Here is a 15,000-nt window from a genome sequence, read left to right on the forward strand (position 1 = left end):
GAGAGAATTTTATAACTGCAGAACTGGGAAATATTTGTCATTATTATTATTATTATTATTATTATCATTATTATTATTATAAGCTAAGCTACAACCCTAGTTGGAAAAGCAAGATGCTGTAAGCCGAAGGGTTCCAACAGGGAAAAATAGCAAGTAATATAGTTGGGAAAGAGAGAACCCAAATTACAAAAATAAAGAGAAGGCAGGAAAATTGGAAATGACACATTTTAAGAGGAGATAAGTTACCGAAGGACATTATAGAAGGAAAATTTGACGGACAAAGACCAAGAAGAAGGAAGGGGAAGTCACTGCTAGATGACTCTTGTTTTAATGTTGTTAACATTTTAAAAATATTTTATCCTAATTGTTCATTATTTCTTATATCATTATTTCCTTATTGCCATTCTTCACTGGCCTATTTTCCCTTGTTGGAGTCCTTGGACTTATAGCATCTTGCTTTTCCAACTAGGGTTGTAGCCTAGCTAGTAATAATAATAATAATGAAGGGAGAGAGAAAGTACCAATAGCTAAAAGAGGTGCCCATGAATATAGAATTAAGGAGGGCGAATAATCCATGAAAGGACATGCCTTAGGGCAGTACACTATAGTATCAAGTAGGTCTGGATTAGAAATCTGGAAAAAATAAGCTTTATAAATACTTAGCAAAATAATGCATTCTTGGGGGTCTACAGCTGCCCTTGACATAAATCACCTTGGCGGAAGAGCAAGACACAGATTAGAATCCAACAGTATGCAATACTACCTGGACACTGCTGCCCTAATAGGTGACCTATAGATTTTGACTCTAATGCAAAAGTGTCTAGTTACTGGGCTATGAGCTTCTTGGATGAGGAATATTGTCTAAATGATCAATGAACCCTTCACTTCTGTGTATAAAAGCAACCACATACTGTATGTCTGAACATACTGAAGACTGTTACCACGTTTCATGGTAAGCATTACACCTAAATTCTCCAGCCTTAGAATGTGCAAATGTTTGGGCAGATAGACATGTAACCCAACGCAAGACAGCACCTACTGACGAGTTGTAAACCCCATGACAAGAGTAAATAATCCCAAAATAATAGAAAAGAACCACCATGAAATCTATGGATGCCCAGGTAGAATCAAATTAGGGACTTGGTGAGCCTACTCCCTTTTAGGGTAGTAAAAGGAAAATGTCTGAATGGAAGGGCAATGTTTGTATGTTAGGCATAAAAAAAGAGAATATATTTGGCATAAGATGTGGAGATATGCTGAAAATGGAAAAAAAGAAAATTGGAAATAAGATATACCAAGGTTTTATTAAGCACGATTCATTATTGTGGAAAGAATGGTGGATGATAGATTGGTGAACAGGTTTAAAACTAGAAGATGCTGTGATGGAAGAGGTGAGGAAAGACTTGGGTGTGCTGAACCGATGAGACAGAAGAAGTATTGTATAAGAATTGCCTTCACAATGAACCAAGAAGCATGAGACCGCACACAAGATGGAAGTGAATAGCATAGTGCGTGACCAGCATATAACACTGACGCCAAGTTTATTGAGTAGGTGTAGGAAGCGACTAATTTCGCAGGAAGTTTCTGTATAGTTTTGCGTGGGTCTTAGAATTGGGAAGGGGAGTAACGATCACCGTGTATTTGCTCTGGAGTCAAGCAGTTACGTTGAAAATGTGTGTTTGTTTGTATGATGTTCATAGCAATAGTCTTGCCAACACAATAACCCACCACTAGAGAGTTATTGGGTTCTTTGACTGCCCAGACAGTACTACTTTGGATCCCCCTCTCTCGTTACGGCTCATTTCATCTTTGCCGAGACATACACCGAATAGTCTGGCCTATTCTCTACACATTCTCCTCTTTCCTCATACACTTGACTACACTGAAGTTACCAAACAATTCTTCTTCTCTCAAAAGGTTAACTACTGCACTGTAATTGTCCAGTGGCTACTTTCCTCTTGGCAAGGGTAGAAGAGACTCTTTACCTATGGTTAGCAGATCTTCTGGGAGAAGGACACTCCAAAATCTAACCTTTGTTGTCTAGGCTTGGGTAGTGCCATATCCTGTGTACCATATCTTACACTGTCTTGGGTTAGAGATCTCTTGCTTGACGGTACACTTGGGCACACTATTCTATCCTGTTTCTCTTCCTCTTGTTATTTTCAAGTCTTTTTTTAGTTTATATATGAAAGATTTTCTTAATTATTATTATTGTTCTTAAAATTATCTTGTAGTTTTTCCTTATTTCCTTTCCTCACTGGGCTATTTTCCCCGTTGGGTCCCTTGGGCTTATAGCATCCTGCTTTCCAATTAGGGTTGTAGCTTAGCAAGTATTAATAATACGCCACAACCATAGAAGTAAGCTCTATCTCGGACACTATCGTGACATGGTCAATAGTCAATACATGTAAAAGAAATTCCTGTCATGAACATACTATCCTTCGCTACCGTAACCCCAACCCCCTTTAGACAGCCATATCCTCACCTTACCTTAAGACTAGTCTTAATATGTGTTTGCTTCCCAAATCGGCTTCACTCCTGTCATAGTAACACTAAATCATATTTCTTAAATCGTAAAACTAGCATCATATTATCGTATTTCAGACCAAGATAAAACTAAATCATATTTCTTAAATCGTAAAACTAGCATCATATTATCGTATTTCAGACCAAGATAAACGACTTCCCCATAAATAAAATAGATTAGACAAGTAATAAATAATTTCACGCATGTACATGAAGTAATGAGTACAAATGAAAGATTAAATATGATGAGAATAAAAGAAGTAAAAGACTATTATTGTGGGTGCATAGAAACTAATATGCTTATGATATATTTTTGTCCCTTACTTAAAAATCTATTGTTTTGTTTTTTGAATTGCTCAATAAATGCTGTAAATTGAATACTATTAATAGATTGAGGATTCTAAACCTAGATTTTGAAGCAGGTTCAAAGAAAAATTAAAATACGGCAATGGTTATAAAAGCGGATTTTATTGCAGGGATTTATATGGATGGGAAGATACTTAGGATTTTCAAGTACTGACCCGCAATTACTTAAATACATATTAAAAATAGAATGATAAATACGTTTAATGTAAATAAAATAGGATTTAAAACTTCTATTAAAAAGTATTCACGACTAGATATATTTTTTATTTAAAAACATATTTAGATAAATGGTAAAATTTTCAATTGTAAATACACTATACGTAAAATAAAAAATTATTGGTGCTACTATAGCGTGAGGTCTACCACACTATAGCGTGAGGTCTACCTCCCGTTAGCACTATAGCGTGAGGTCTACCGCTGAATTATTCGTCCATCATAGATAAGACACATTTCACACATTTGTTTAAGCAATAAACACTTAATTTAAACATATTTTAGAAATGTCTTAAAATGATAATTGGAATTTTAATTACATTGAAAAAAAATTAATAAAGGTAAAAATAAACATGTTATCATATATTTCCATATTTATTCTAGCGATACAAAACAATAAACACTTAATTTAAACATATCTTAGAAATGAATTAAATAGATAATTAAATTTCTAATTACATTAAAAAAAAGAATTAAAGGTAAAAATAAACATGTTATCGGTCTACTGCTAAATTATTCGTCCCTCATAGATAAAACACATTTCATACATTTGTTTAAGCAATAAACACTTAATTTAAACATAGAAATGACTTAAATAGATAATTGAATTTCTAATTACATTAAAAAAAAGGAATAAAGGTAAAAATAAACATGTTATCATATATTTCCATACATTTATCCTAGCGGTACACACTTTTTTCTCATCACCTTCCAGCAAAAATAAAGATGAGACTGGAACAGCTGACGACCAACACCTCGCATTAATCTCTTCAGAATCATCGTTTTAGCGTCCAACCACGATCGCTCAATTGCCTGTCGCTGGATCCACATAATATTGCTGGTGGTTCACTGTAGAATGCTGGTATCCCATGGCATTTAGGTTGCGGAAGGTCCAAGCTTGTCGCGTGGTAGACCTCACCCTCCGCCTGGGTAGGCGACATATGGCGGTAGACCTCACGCTATAGTAGCACCAAATTATTTATGTAAATATACTGTGATGTATATATGTTATAAACTGTAAGATTGTAAATGTGTATTTCATAATAAAAGATAAAATAAAAAACATTAACGAGGATATTAAGTCATGAATTAAAAAAAAGACAAAAATAAATATTCATTCATATGGTAATGTACATTTCGTTTTAAACATTATGCTTTATACAACAACAATAATAATAATAATAATAATAATAATAATAATAATAATAATAATAATAATAATAATAATAATAATAATAATAATACGTTCATTCTAGAAAATAACCATTAAACAGAATGTAAATAAAAAAAAAATAACTAAAATAATCATCTTGCATTTTCAACCGAATTTCCTCCAAGTCATTTCCCACCTTCAACCTTGAGAAAGCTCGAGTCGATAACGTAAGCTCAAGACTAAATGCGCTTGGAGTAGAGTACGCTCTTATAAAATTATACTTTTGCCTATATCGTGAAATAACCTAATTTCAATAACTATTAAAAATTAGCGTAATACTTGGTCTTGCATGGAGTCAATGGCAATACATTTTTTATCTAAACTATTTGCAATTATAAATCTAACAATCATCAAAGGTCTCTGTATAGTTCTGCCATCTATCGGCAAAGTGCAGAACTTGAGCCTTGAGGTTCTATTTACCACCGAGGGAGGCGCCACCAACAAGAGACTGTTTTCCGCTTTAGTAATTAGTTGAGTTATATTATTTACCTATTTACCGTACGGATTAAACCAATTGGAATTTTAAACCAACCAATCAATTTCGCATATAATTCTTTTTTTAACTTTTAGATTTACGAAAAAAAAATTGATCCTGACAAAAGAAAACGGTAACGCTTTGGCGGTACAAACAGGGCAGAGCAAACTTGAAAACATTTAAACCTTAAAGAGTCTAAATACGCTATAATTTCATATGATGCCAAAATTGAAAGGAAACTCACATAACCCAGAAGCATTGGGCTTATTAGCAATTCTGCCTTTCTTACTAGGGTTGTAGCTTGGCTAGTTAATAATAAGAATTCCAGCTTTGTACTTTTGGCGGTATAAACCAAAGGACCAGCCCACGGTCCAGTTATATCCGAATACGATGCCATGTTCATAATATCTGAAATAACTATTGAGAGTACTTTAAACCTCATGCATCTAATGTAGTAACTCGAAATCAAATTCCTCACAATCTTTATATCCATATTTTCTAGTGAGAAAGAAAATGTATATTTCTCAGAAGCATCGTGTCCGTACCAAACGGAAAATTACTCTTTTTATAAACAAAATCTGAGAAAAGTGGTTTCCGTAACAAACTGAAAATGACATTTTTATTATTATTATTATTATTATTATTATTATTATTATTATTATTATTATTAATTGCCAAGCTACAACCCTAGTTGGAAAAGCAGGTTGCTACAAGCCCAGGGGCTCCAACAGGGAAAATAACTCAATGAGGAAAGGAAATACGAGAAGTGATTAACAACCAAAATAAAATATAAAGAATCTCTCCGAGGCGCTAAAGGGGTGTTAACGACCGTCCTCATCCAAGGCAAAAAGAAAGGATAATAGCAAGTTTTGTGCAATCCTGGAAACAAAGGATGTTGTTATTATTATTATTATTAGTAGTAGTAGTAGTAGTAGTAGTAGTAGTAGTAGTAGTAGTAGTAATTGCCAAGATATAACCCTAGTTGGAAAAGCAGGATGCTATAAGACTCCAACAGGGAAAATAGCCCAGTAAGGAAAGGAAACAAGGAAAAATCAAATATTTAAAGAACAGTGACATCAAAATAAATATTTTCTATATAAATAACGGGTTGAAATCGCCCTATATGTTCAACTCCCCTATATGAAATGTCGTAGTATATCATCTTTACTTAACTTTAGTTCAAGGGCTGCTTTCTTGGTCCTATCACAAAGGGAACATTACGCACTACAGGACCTGCAAAATCAGTGTATTATATACATTCTTATGTATTTCGCATATCACAGCGTACAATGAATACTAGAGCCCAGGGGATTAACTTATTGTCAGAAGGTATTCCGAGATGGAAGGGATATCAAGATAAATAGTCCATTATCTGTTTGATTGAAAAACGCAAAGAAATAAATCCATATGTAATAATATCCAAGATAAGAATAACACCTAAAAAAAAAATTCAGAAACATGAAAAAAATGAAACAAGTGATATCTGCCAGTTAAATAAAGAAGAAAAAGGACAAGAGGTTCAAAAAAAAAAAAAAAAAAAAACTGATTCTGAATGTCCCTGCTTATAGTCAAGAGATAATGAATGAATGACTCTGTCGCTAATTACTGATCATGACATTCGCACTTCTTCACCAGAACCGAATGAGATAATGGCTGCTACTGTCCCTCTAATGAAACCAACGGCCATCATAAAGGACCTTCGCTTGGATGTCTGGGGAGAATAAAAAAGGGCCTTTGCTTGGATGTCTAGATAGGACTAAAAGGGCTTTGTTTAGCAGGATCACAAAGACCCCTTCTTTGGATGTCTAGGCGGGAAAGCAAAAGATTGATTGATTGATTGATTTGAGGTTTGCTGGTATCCTGACAGGATAACAAAAGACCTTTGTTAGGATGTCTAGGCAAGATTTAAAAGGGCTTTGCTTATCAGCATCATGAAGAGCCTTTGCTTGAATGTCTAGGTAGGATCACAAAGGGTCTTTGCTTAGATGTCTAGGAAGGACAAAAAAAAAAAAAGTCTTTACTTGGAAGTCTAGGCACGATAAAAAAAGGACTTTGCTTGGATGTCTAAGCAGGATCACATAAGGCTTTTGCCAAGATGTTTGGCAGGATTCCAAAGGGCCTTTGCTTGGATGTCTACGCAGGATAACAAAGGGCTATTGCTTGCATGATTGGCAGGATTCCAAAGGGCCTTTGTTTGGATGTCTAAGCAGGACTACAAAAGGCCTTTGTTTTGAAGTCTAGGAAGGATAAAAAGGGCCTTTGCATCAGTGACTAGGCAGGATCACAAAAGGCTTTGCTAGGATGTTTAGCAGGATTCCAAAGGGCCTTTGCTTTAATGTCTAGGTAGGATAACAAAGGGTTTTTTCTTGGATGTTTGACAGGATTCCAAAGGGCCTTTGTTTAGAAGTCTAAGTAGGATCACAAAAGGCCTTTGCTTAGAAATCTAGGATGGTCCTTTGCATGGGTGTATGGGCAGGATCACAAAAGGCCTTTGTTAGGATGTTTGGCAGGATTTCAAATGGCTTTTGCTTACATGTCTAGGCTGCATAACAAAGGGCCTTTCCTTGGGTGTTTGGCCGGATTCCAAAGGGCCTTTATTTGGATATCTAAGCAGGATCACTAAATGCCTTTACTTAGAAGTCTAAGAAAGATAAATTAAATGGCATTTGCAAGGGTGTCTAGGCAGGATCACAAAAGGCCTTTTCTAGTTTGCTTGGATTTTTAGCAGGATTCCAAAGGGCCTTTGTTTGGGTGTCTAAGCAGGGTCATAAAAGGCCTTTGCTTGAATGTTTGGCCGGATTACAAAGGTCCTTTGTTTGGATGTCTAAGCAGGATCATAAAAGGCCTTTGCTTGAATGTTTGGCCGGATCACAAAGGTCCTTTGTTTGGATGTCTAGGCAGGATCACAAAAAGACCTTTGCTTGGAGGTTTTGGCAAGATTCCACCGGACTTTGTCATATGTCTAGGCAGAATAACAAAAGGCCTTTGCTACGATGTTCGGCAGGATTCCAAAGGGCCTTTGCTTGAATGTCTAGGCAGGATAACAAATGGCTTTTACTTGGATGTTTGACAGAATTCTAAGGGACTTTGTTTGAATGCCTAAGCAAGACCACAAAAGGCCTTTGCTTGGATTTTTGGGGCAGGATTCCAAAGGGCCTTTGCTTGGATGTTTGACAGGATTCCAAAGAGCCTTTGTTTTAATGTATGGACAGGGCCACAAGAGACATTTGCTTGAATTTCTAGGCCAGATTCCAAAAGGCCTTTGCTTGAATGTTTGACAGGATTCCAAAGGAACTTTGTTTTAATGTATGGACAAAGATCACAAAAGGCATTTGCTTAGATGTTAGACAGGATTCCTAAGGGTCTTTGTTTGGATGTCTGCTATCACAAAAGGCCCTTGCTTGGATGTTTGCAAGGATTCCAAAGAGCCCTTGCTTGGATGTTTGCAAGGATTCCACAGAGCCCTTGCTTGGAAGTTTGCAAGGATTCATAAGAACCCTTGCTTGGATGTTTGCAAGGATTCCAAAGAACCCTTGCTTGGATGTTTGCAAGGATTCCAAAGAACCCTTGCTTGGATGTTTGCAAGGATTCCAAAGAACCCTTGCTTGGATGTTTGCAAGGATTCCACGGAGCCTTTGCTTGGATGTTTGCAAGGATTCATAAGAACCCTTGCTTGGATGTTTGCAAGGATTCCAAAGAACCCTTGCTTGGATGTTTGCAAAGATTCCAAAGAGCCCTTGCTTGGATGTTTGGCAGGATTTCAATGAACTCTTGCTTGTATGTTTGCAAGGATTCCACAGAGCCTTTGCTTGGAAGTTTGCAAGGATTCATAAGAACCCTTGCTTGGATGTTTGCAAGGATTCCAAAGAACCCTTGCTTGGATGTTTGCAAAGATTCCAAAGAGCCCTTGCTTGGATGTTTGGCAGGATTTCAATGAACTCTTGCTTGTATGTTTGCAAGGATTCCACAGAGCCTTTGCTTGGATGTTTGCAAGGATTCCACAGAGAACTTGCTTGGATGTTTGCAAGGATTCATAAGAACCCTTGCTTGGATGTTTGCAAGGATTCCAAAGAACCCTTGCTTGGATGTTTGCAAGGATTCCACAGAGCCTTTGCTTGGATGTTTGCAAGGATTCATAAGAACCCTTGCTTGGATGTTTGCAAGGATTCCAAAGAACCCTTGCTTGGATGTTTGCAAGGATTCCACAGAGCCTTTGCTTGGATGTTTGCAAGGATTCCACAGAGCCCTTGCTTGGATGTTTGTAAGGATTCCAAAGAACCCTTGCTTGGATGTTTGCAAGGATTCCAAAGAACCCTTGCTTGGATGTTTGCAAAGATTCCAAAGAGCCCTTGCTTGGATGTTTGGCAGGATTTCAATGAACTCTTGCTTGTATGTTTGCAAGGATTCCACAGAGCATTTGCTTGGATGTTTGCAAAGATTCCAAAGAGCCCTTGCTTGGATGTTTGGCAGGATTTCAATGAACTCTTGCTTGTATGTTTGCAAGGATTCCACAGAGCATTTGCTTGGATGTTTGCAAGGATTCCACAGAGCCCTTGCTTGGATGTTTGTAAGGATTCCAAAGAACCCTTGCTTGGATGTTTGCAAGGATTCCAAAGAGCCCTTGCTTGGATGTTTGCAAAGATTCCAAAGAGCCCTTGCTTGGATGTTTGGCAGGATTTCAATGAACTCTTGCTTGTATGTTTGCAAGGATTCCACAGAGCATTTGCTTGGATGTTTGCAAGGATTCCACAGAGCCCTTGCTTGGATGTTTGTAAGGATTCCAAAGAACCCTTGCTTGGATGTTTGCAAAGATTCCAAAGAGCCCTTGCTTGGATGTTTGCAAAGATTCCAAAGAGCCCTTGCTTGGATGTTTGGCAGGATTTCAATGAACTCTTGCTTGTATGTTTGCAAGGATTCCACAGAGCATTTGCTTGGATGTTTGCAAGGATTCCACAGAGCCCTTGCTTGGATGTTTGTAAGGATTCCAAAGAACCCTTGCTTGGATGTTTGCAAGGATTCCAAAGAGCCCTTGCTTGGATGTTTGCAAAGATTCCAAAGAGCCCTTGCTTGGATGTTTGGCAGGATTTCAATGAACTCTTGCTTGTATGTTTGCAAGGATTCCACAGAGCATTTGCTTGGATGTTTGCAAGGATTCCACAGAGCCCTTGCTTGGATGTTTGTAAGGATTCCAAAGAACCCTTGCTTGGATGTTTGCAAAGATTCCAAAGAGCCCTTGCTTGGATGTTTGGCAGGATTTCAATGAACTCTTGCTTGTATGTTTGCAAGGATTCCACAGAGCATTTGCTTGGATGTTTGCAAGGATTCCACAGAGAACTTGCTTGGATGTTTGCAAGGATTCAAAAGAACCCTTGCTTGGATCTTTGCAAAGATTCATAAGAACCCTTGCTTGGAAGATTGGCAGGATTCCACAGAGCCCTTGCTTGGATGTTTGCAAGGATTCCACAGAGAACTTGCTTGGATGTTTGCAAGGATTTAAAAGAACCCTTGCTTGGATGTTTGCAAAGATTCATAAGAACCCTTGCTTGGAAGATTGGCAGGATTCCACAGAGCCCTTGCTTGGATGTTTGCAAGGATTCCACAGAGCCCTTGCTTGGAAGTTTGCAAGGATTCATAAGAACCCTTCCTTGGATGTTTGCAAGGATTCCAAAGAACCCTTGCTTGGATGTTTGTAAGGATTCCAAAGAACCCTTGCTTGGATGTTTGCAAAGATTCCAAAGAACCCTTGGTTGGATGTTTGTAAGGATTCCAAAGAACCCTTGCTTGGATGTTTGTAAGGATTCCAAAGAACCCTTGCTTGGATGTTTGCAAGGATTCCACAGAGCCTTTGCTTGGATGTTTGCAAGGATTCCAAAGAACCCTTGCTTGGATGTTTGTAAGGATTCCAAAGAACCCTTGCTTGGATGTTTGCAAGGATTCCACAGAGCCCTTGCTTGGATGTTTGCAAGGATTCCAAAGAACCCTTGCTTGGATGTTTGCAAGGATTCCACAGAGTCCTTGCTTGGATGTTTGCAAAGATTCCAAAGAACCCTTGCTTGGATGTTTGCAAGGATTCCAAAGAACCCTTGCTTGGATGTTTGCAAGGATTCCACAGAACCCTTGCTTGGATGTTTGTAAGGATTCCAAAGAACCCTTGCTTGGATGTTTGCAAGGATTCCACAGAGTCCTTGCTTGGATGTTTGCAAGGATTCCACAGAGTCCTTGCTTGGATGTTTGCAAAGATTCCAAAGATCCCTTGCTTGGATGTTTGCAAGGATTCCAAAGAACCCTTGCTTGGATGTTTGCAAGGATTCCACAGAGCCCTTGCTTGGATGTTTGCAAGGATTCCAAAGAACCCTTGCTTGGATGTTTGCAAGGATTCCACAGAGTCCTTGCTTGGATGTTTGCAAAGATTCCAAAGAACCCTTGCTTGGATGTTTGCAAAGATTCCAAAGAACCCTTGCTTGGATGTTTGGAAGGATTCCAAAGAACCCTTGCTTGGATGTTTGCAAGGATTCCAAAGAACCCTTGCCTGGATGTTTGGCAGGATTCCAAAGAGCCCTTGCATGGATGTTTGCAAGGATTCCAAAGAGTCCTTGCCTGGATGTTTGGCAGGATTCCAAAGAGCCCTTACTTGGATGTTTGCAAGGATTCCAAAGAGTCCTTGCTTGGATGTTTGTAAGGATTCCAAAGAACCCTTGCTTGGATGTTTGCAAAGATTCCAAAGAACCCTTGCTTGGATGTTTGGAAGGATTCCAAAGAACCCTTGCTTGGATGTTTGCAAGGATTCCACAGAACCCTTGCTTGGATGTTTGTAAGGATTCCAAAGAACCCTTGCTTGGATGTTTGCAAGGATTCCACAGAGCCCTTGCTTGGATGTTTGTAAGGATTCCAAAGAACCCTTGCTTGGATGTTTGCAAGGATTCCACAGAGCCCTTGCTTGGATGTTTGCAAGGATTCCAAAGAACCCTTGCTTGGATGTTTGCAAAGATTCCAAAGAACCCTTGCTTGGATGTTTGTAAGGATTCCAAAGAACCCTTGCTTGGATGTTTGCAAGGATTCCACAGAGCCCTTGCTTGGATGTTTGCAAGGATTCCAAAGAACCCTTGCTTGGATGTTTGCAAGGATTCCACAGAGTCCTTGCTTGGATGTTTGCAAGGATTCCACAGAGTCCTTGCTTGGATGTTTGCAAAGATTCCAAAGAACCCTTGCTTGGATGTTTGCAAGGATTCCACAGAGCCCTTGCTTGGATGTTTGCAAGGATTCCAAAGAACCCTTGCTTGGATGTTTGCAAAGATTCCAAAGAACCCTTGCTTGGATGTTTGCAAGGATTCCAAAGAACCCTTGCTTGGATGTTTGCAAGGATTCCAAAGAACCCTTGCTTGGATGTTTGTAAGGATTCCAAAGAACCCTTGCTTGGATGTTTGCAAGGATTCCACAGAGCCCTTGCTTGGATGTTTGCAAGGATTCCAAAGAACCCTTGCTTGGATGTTTGCAAGGATTCCACAGAGTCCTTGCTTGGATGTTTGCAAGGATTCCACAGAGTCCTTGCTTGGATGTTTGCAAAGATTCCAAAGAACCCTTGCTTGGATGTTTGCAAGGATTCCACAGAGCCTTTGCTTGGATGTTTGCAAGGATTCCACAGAGCCCTTGCTTGGATGTTTGTAAGGATTCCAAAGAACCCTTGCTTGGATGTTTGCAAGGATTCCAAAGAGCCCTTGCTTGGATGTTTGCAAGGATTCCAAAGAACCCTTGCTTGGATGTTTGCAAGGATTCCAAAGAGCCCTTGCTTGGATGTTTGCAAGGATTCCAAAGAACCCTTGCTTGGATGTTTGCAAGGATTCCAAAGAACCCTTGCTTGGATGTTTGCAAGGATTCCAAAGAACCCTTGCTTGGATGTTTGCAAGGATTCCAAAGAACCCTTGCTTGGATGTTTGCAAGGATTCCAAAGAACCCTTGCTTGGATGTTTGCAAGGATTCCAAAGAACCCTTGCTTGGATGTTTATAAGGATTCCAAAGAACCCTTGCTTGGATGTTTGCAAGGATTCCACAGAGTCCTTGCTTGGATGTTTGCAAAGATTCCAAAGAACCCTTGCTTGGATGTTTGCAAGGATTCCAAAGAACCCTTGCTTGGATGTTTGCAAGGATTCCAAAGAACCCTTGCTTGGATGTTTGCAAGGATTCCAAAGAACCCTTGCTTGGATGTTTGCAAGGATTCCAAAGAACCCTTTCTTGGATGTTTGCAAGGATTCCAAAGAACCCTTGCTTGGATGTTTGTAAGGATTCCACAGAGTCCTTGCTTGGATGTTTGCAAAGATTCCACAGAGTCCTTGCTTGGATGTTTGCAAAGATTCCAAAGAACCCTTGCTTGGATGTTTGCAAGGATTCCACAGAGCCTTTGCTTGGATGTTTGCAAGGATTCCACAGAGCCCTTGCTTGGATGTTTGTAAGGATTCCATGTTTGTAAGGATTCCAAAGAACCCTTGCTTGGATGTTTGCAAGGATTCCACAGAGCCCTTGCTTGGATGTTTGCAAGGATTCCAAAGAACCCTTGCTTGGATGTTTGCAAGGATTCCAAAGAACCCTTGCTTGGATGTTTGCAAGGATTCCACAGAGTCCTTGCTTGGATGTTTGCAAAGATTCCAAAGAACCCTTGCTTGGATGTTTGCAAGGATTCCAAAGAACCCTTGCTTGGATGTTTGCAAGGATTCCACAGAGTCCTTGCTTGGATGTTTGCAAAGATTCCAAAGAACCCTTGCTTGGATGTTTGCAAGGATTCCAAAGAACCCTTGCTTGGATGTTTGCAAGGATTCCAAAGAACCCTTGCTTGGATGTTTGCAAAGATTCCAAAGAACCCTTGCTTGGATGTTTGCAAGGATTCCAAAGAACCCTTGCTTGGATGTTTGCAAGGATTCCACAGAGTCCTTGCTTGGATGTTTGCAAAGATTCCAAAGAACCCTTGCTTGGATGTTTGCAAGGATTCCAAAGAACCCTTGCTTGGATGTTTGCAAGGATTCCAAAGAACCCTTGCTTGGATGTTTGCAAGGATTCCAAAGAACCCTTGCTTGGATGTTTGCAAGGATTCCAAAGAACCCTTGCTTGGATGTTTGCAAGGATTCCAAAGAACCCTTGCTTGGATGTTTGCAAGGATTCCACAGAGTCCTTGCTTGGATGTTTGCAAAGATTCCAAAGAACCCTTGCTTGGATGTTTGCAAGGATTCCAAAGAACCCTTGCTTGGATGTTTGCAAGGATTCCACAGAGTCCTTGCTTGGATGTTTGCAAAGATTCCAAAGAACCCTTGCTTGGATGTTTGCAAGGATTCCAAAGAACCCTTGCTTGGATGTTTGCAAGGATTCCACAGAGTCCTTGCTTGGATGTTTGCAAAGATTCCAAAGAACCCTTGCTTGGATGTTTGCAAGGATTCCAAAGAACCCTTGCTTGGATGTTTGCAAGGATTCCACAGAGTCCTTGCTTGGATGTTTGCAAAGATTCCAAAGAACCCTTGCTTGGATGTTTGCAAGGATTCCAAAGAACCCTTGCTTGGATGTTTGCAAGGATTCCACAGAGCCCTTGCTTGGATGTTTGTAAGGATTCCATGTTTGTAAGGATTCCAAAGAACCCTTGCTTGGATGTTTGCAAGGATTCCACAGAGCCCTTGCTTGGATGTTTGCAAGGATTCCAAAGAACCCTTGCTTGGATGTTTGCAAGGATTCCAAAGAACCCTTGCTTGGATGTTTGCAAGGATTCCACAGAGTCCTTGCTTGGATGTTTGCAAAGATTCCAAAGAACCCTTGCTTGGATGTTTGCAAAGATTCCAAAGAACCCTTGCTTGGATGTTTGGAAGGATTCCAAAGAACCCTTGCTTGGATGTTTGCAAGGATTCCAAAGAACCCTTGCCTGGATGTTTGGCAGGATTCCAAAGAGCCCTTGCATGGATGTTTGCAAGGATTCCAGAGAGTCCTTGCCTGGATGTTTGGCAGGATTCCAAAGAGCCCTTACTTGGATGTTTGCAAGGATTCCAAAGAGTCCTTGCTTGGATGTTTGGCAGGATTCCAAAGAGCCCTTACTTGGATGTTTGCAAGGATTCCAAAGAGTCCTTGCTTGGATGTTTGGCAGGATTCCAAAGAGCCCTTGCTTGGATGTTTCGTAGGTTTCCAAAGTGCTTGGATGTTTAAGCAAAATATAACAAGGTCTTTTGTTTGGATGTGT

The 15,000-nt window shown here is 39.5% G+C and overlaps 1 long non-coding RNA gene across 1 annotated transcript in view; it reads right to left on the reverse strand.

The window, feature by feature from the left end:
* The window catches only part of LOC137629409 (uncharacterized), a 191,612-nt gene that overhangs the window by 164,144 nt on the left and 12,468 nt on the right, over positions 1-15,000 (reverse strand). The window lies entirely within an intron of this gene.

Source organism: Palaemon carinicauda, chromosome 37 (genome assembly GCF_036898095.1).
Source record: "Palaemon carinicauda isolate YSFRI2023 chromosome 37, ASM3689809v2, whole genome shotgun sequence".
Taxonomy (NCBI): Eukaryota; Metazoa; Arthropoda; class Malacostraca; order Decapoda; family Palaemonidae; genus Palaemon; species Palaemon carinicauda.